Genomic DNA, 5,362 nt, shown 5'->3' with positions numbered 1-5,362 from the left:
TTTCTATTAACCATACTTGGGTACTAGGGTCATTGGCGGTAGGCTAATGAATTCAAGAAGGCAGTATGAGCCAATACGAGGGAATCTGGGTGCAGAATCAGTGTTTGGGAGGATTGTATTGATGGTAGCTGGTTTAGGAAACAGTCAATGGGTGGGTAAGTAGCAGAGCCCAAGTCTCAGGATCCAGGCTCTTCTGTGGGACTGTGGTCTGGAAATGACTCTAGCTGAGAAGGAAGACAAAAAGCAGGCCACGCCTTTTTTTTTTTTTTTTTTTAATTGGGATGTAGTTGCTTTACAATGTTGTGTTAGTTTCTGTTGTACCATGAAGTAAATCAGCTATATTATGCATATATCCCCTCCCTCTTGGTCCTTCCTCCCACCCCTCTAGATCATCACAGAGCACCAAGCTGAGCTCCCTGTGTTATACAGCGAGTTCCCACTAGCTTTCTGTTTTATACATATCTCAATCTCCCAATTCATCACCCCATCTCCCTGTCCATTCTCTGTGTCTCTCTCTCTATTCTTGCCTTGCAAATAGGTTCATCTGTGCCATTTTTTTTAGATTCCACCACAAGCTAATCAAAAAATGGATGGAAGACCTAAACAGACATTTCTCCAAAGAAGACATACAAGTGGCCAAGAGGCACATGGAAAGATGCTCAGCATCACTAATTATTAGAGAAATGCAGATCAAAACTACAAACTATCACCTCACACCGATCAGATTGGCCATCATCAAAAAAGTCTACAAATGAAAAATGCTGGAGAGGATGTGGAGAAAAGCGAGCCCTTTTGCACTGTTGGTGGGAATGTAAATTGACATAGCTACTATGGAGAACGGTGCAGAGATTCCTTAAAATCTAGGAATAAAACTACCATATGACTCAGCAATCCCACTACTGGGCATTTACCCTGAGAAAACCATTAATTCAAAAAGAAGGCCATTCTTAATCTCTTGGGATGTAGTACAGGGAGCCAAGGTACTAGAGAGTACTAGAGGGTCCTTCTGTAGAAAGATGTGGGCAAGATATTGAACCAATCACTGAATTAGAGCTTAGTCATCAAGAGGAAATGGCCATTCTGCTGACAAGAGCATGGAATAAGCCTACTGGATGGAGGTCTTGGTCCTCAGGGACACATCCCAGACTTCTTCAGTCTAACTCCTCCCCCACTGATCTGTGCCTTGCTGGCCACCCTGTACATACACCCGTGGTAAAATCCATCCTGGAATCTGTGTGGGCAGTGTGCTTAATGCTGTAGGTGGAATCCCAGTTTAATTGCTGCTGTTATAATCTCTGACTTTCTAGTGTGACACTATTTCCTTTTCCTGGTTAATTGCCCCAAGAACAGGGTATTTGCTGAATTGCTGAAATGAAATGAAGCACAAGCCTGTCTAGAGCAATAATATTTAAAAGTCCCACTCCATACAGCAGTACTTTCCTGAGATAAAGTCTTTGATGATATGAAATTAAGCTTTGGTGATAAAAACTGGTAACTCATGCCATTTCTTAGGCTTCTGATCTTGAGCATAGCATGCCATTGTTCCAAGTTTCTCTTTTCCTTTCTGTAAAAGCATGATATGTTTTATCCTGGCTGTGAAGTCTAATGTCAAAGATAGTAATGTATGTGAAAACACATGGTAACATTTACATAAATGTTGAGTATTATTGTTATTTAATGTAGAGCATTCTGAAATGTGGACGTGTTTCTAAGAGTGTGTAATGGAGTTAGCGATTGGCATTGGGGATGTAGGATTGATGTAAAGTGTTAAAGTGTGGTGTTTTCTTATTAACTACTGTGCCCACTTGGGTTTTGTACTTCTCCCTTTCAAGCTGTTAAAGGTGAAAGGAAAACAGGGCAGTCCCCAAAGGATCTCAATCAAAAACAATATTCTCTTTTGCACCATCCAGAAATAGACATTTGTATAAATGTTAATAAATAAGGTGGTTTAATAGTCACTCAAAATATCAGTTTTCTGTCCCAGTTTGTGTTTCTTTTCCCCATACAGGCCCACTGGCTCTGAAAATATATTTATTAGAAGTTTTGCAGTTCTTCTAACCTTTTAAAGAACATTCAAAAGTTACCTACTAAAAGATGCAGCAGAACCAAGAGACAGTCCCTCTTGTATAAGTCTCTGGGAACTCAAATGTTAGTCTCGGGTCTCTCTTAGAGTCTGTTTTCTTAATATTGGCCTTTTGGAGCTCCTTCTTTTACTACTTCCAAGAATGATGAAAGGTTAAGTAACATTATATTTGAAAAAGATCTTGAGCTTTGTGGAGTAAAGATACATGATTAAAGTTATTAACATTGGCTTTGAATTTACAAAGTGTTTATTGGCTGGGGTATCATAATTGTTATGCTTTCAGCCCCATGGGTCAGCATTCTGGGGGACATTGCAAGTGGGGGTAATGTTCAGATTCTTGTGCTGACTTTGAGACTTTCTATACTTACAAGTGCTTCAGTTGCTCCCATGTGAGTTTCAGGATTTTTCTCCACGCCATCTGAATTTCTCTACTCTCCGTACTGGTCACATCTCTGCCCTCTCTCTCTTCAATTCTGTGAATCTTGTACTGATTTATCTATGACACATTTTCTATTTTTTTTATTAATTAATTTTTATTGCAGTGTAGTTGCTTCACAATGTTAAGCTTCTATGGCACATTTTCTGATTGCTCAAATCTATGCCAGTTTTTCTGAACTTACACAGCGCTTACATTTACTTGATTTTTACCGTATTTTTACTATATTCTTTTGTATGAGCATGTCCCTTCCTCTACCCCTCAACTTGACAGTAGGTTTTCTTTGTTTTACGGCAGTCACTATCTCCTATAGGATTTTTCATCATTTGAACACCAGTATAAGATTTTTCTCAAAGTAGGATTTAGAGAAAGCTTTGTCATTGATTACTCTAATCCCCAACTACTGTTGTGTAAACTGAGGCACAACTGATCGTTCAAGGTCAAAAACTAAGCTGGTAGGTAACGTGGATAGGAGTGGAACCGAGAACATGAGACTTCAGTCACCCTCAACCTGACATTTATCTTTTTATTTTTAAAAATTGTATTTATTTATTTATTTTGGCTCTGCTGGGTCTTCGTTGCTGCACAAGGGCTTCCCCTAATTGCAATGAGTGGGCGCTGCCCTCTAGCTGCGGTGCTCCGACTTCTCATCGCAGTGGCTTCTCTTGCTGCGGAGCATGGGCTCTAGGGCACACGGGCGTCAGTAGTTGCATTTCCCAGGCTCCAGGGCACAGGCTCCATAGTTGTGGCACATGGGCGTGGTTGCTGCGCAGCATGTGGGATCTTCCCGGACCAGGGATTGAACCCGTGTCTCCTGCATTGGCAGACTGATTCTTTACCATTGAGCCACCATGGAAGCCCCTGACATTTATTTTAATGGGACTTTCATTTTTAGGACTGTTTTAGATTTACTTCAGTACTGAGAAGATAGTATAGAGAGTTCCTGTATACTCCTACATATAAACTTACGCTGTTATTAACATCTTAGAGTAATGTGGTATGTTTGATGTAATTATTGAACCAATATTGATACATTGTTATTAACTGAAGCTCATATTTTGCTTACATCTGTATGGTACATGGGTTTTGAAAAATGCATTGTCATAAATCCACCATTATAGTATCACACAGAACAGTGTGGTTAGGGGTAGTTTAGTTGCTAAGTCATGTCTGGCTCTTTTCGACCCCGAGGACTATAGGCTGCTGGATCCTTTGTTCATGGGATTTCTCAGGCAAGAATACTGCAGTGGGTTGCCATTCCCTTCTCCAGGAGATTTTCCTGACTCAAGGATAGGATCTGGGTTTCCTGCATTGCAGGCAGATTCTTTACCAACTGAGCCACCAGGGAAGCCCCACAGAATAATTTAATCACCCTAAAAATCCTCTGGGCTTCACCTATTCATCCCTTCTTGTCCCCTTCTGAACTCCTGGCAACCACCAATTTTTTTTTTTTAATATAAAGATATTATTTTGCCTTTTTTCAGAATATCATGTAATTGAAGTCATACAGTATATAACCTTCTCAGGCTATCTTCTTTCACTTAGCAATGTGCACTTAAGGTGTTTCTAGCAGTTTCTGGCAACTTTTGTTCTAGGTAAGCTAGTTTGGGGCTGTGATTCTGTCTGTGCTTGTCTCTACAGATTTTGGAGTGGTAGCTTGTGGCCTCAGTTCTCTGATTGGCCTAAGAATAGTTGACGACATTTAGTTCCCCACCCCTCCCAGCTTGTTTTCTTTCTAGAAGCATGGAATCCATGGAACCCATGACTTCTAAGCTCTTTATGTGCAGAAATCAAAAGTCTCTGGCATTTCTCTTAGAATTAAAAATCCTAAAACCTCTTCTTCTTCGAAAGTAGTTTGTCTCTTATTCTTTTTCAGTGATACACCTTTACTTGCTCTCAACCACACTGCCATTCCTCCTTCTCCATTCTTTAGTTAATTAATTAATTTGGCCACACTGTGTCTTAGTGGTGGCATTTGTAGCATGGAAACCCTTAGTTGCAGCAAACGGGATCTAGTTTGCTGACCAGGGATTGAACCAGGACCCCGTGCATTGAGAGTGTGGAGTCTTAGCCCCTGGACCACAAGGGAAGCCCCTTCCTCGCCATTCTACACTGACCATTTGCCACCCAGACTTAGCACTTTATGGGGCTGAGCCCACTTGAGCAATTGGCAACACAGAGGTGGGGAGGTTTGAGAGAAAGCATATATCGTGCTACATGAAGCATTATTAAACTCTCTGGTCTTTCTGAATGCATATTTTTTTTGTCATTTTAATCTTTTGCAGAGTACACAGAGCAGTCTAAATTTCCTTTTCTCATAATCCCAGGGTAGGAAAGTGTGGTGTTTAAAAAATAATCTGCCACAAGGGATGCATAAAAGTCAAACTGGAAACTAAGAACTGAGATGAGGGGAAAGAAAGCAGGTCAATAAACATTGTCTCTGTGTGGTTCTTTAGTCCTTCCTTTAACATAAATATTTCTGACATAGAAGATACCAAACTTCATCTAAAATAAGTTTGTGCATTTCATTTAAACATAAGTTGTGAACATCATTTAAAGTAATTTTGTGGCATTCCAGTGGTTAAGACTTCATGCTTCCAATGCAGGGGACGTGGGCTTGATCCCTGATCAGGGGACTAAGGTCTCACGTTAGGTGTGGTATGGCCCCCCCACCCCCACCCCAACAAATAAGCAAAACAAACAAACAACAGCAAAATAAAGTAATATTGCTTTTGAAAAGCTTAGCAAAAAAAAAAAAAAAAGAGGAAGTCAGTCAGTCCAGCTGAACCACTGACTAGCAAGTTAGCAATGGCCTTTCTGTAGTAATTCTTTAAAGGATAGTC

This window comes from Bison bison, unplaced genomic scaffold, assembly GCF_000754665.1.
Source record: "Bison bison bison isolate TAMUID 2011002044 unplaced genomic scaffold, Bison_UMD1.0 scf7180017864348, whole genome shotgun sequence".
Classification (NCBI taxonomy): Eukaryota; Metazoa; Chordata; class Mammalia; order Artiodactyla; family Bovidae; genus Bison; species Bison bison.
Note: the sequence above shows the minus strand (reverse complement) of the source record.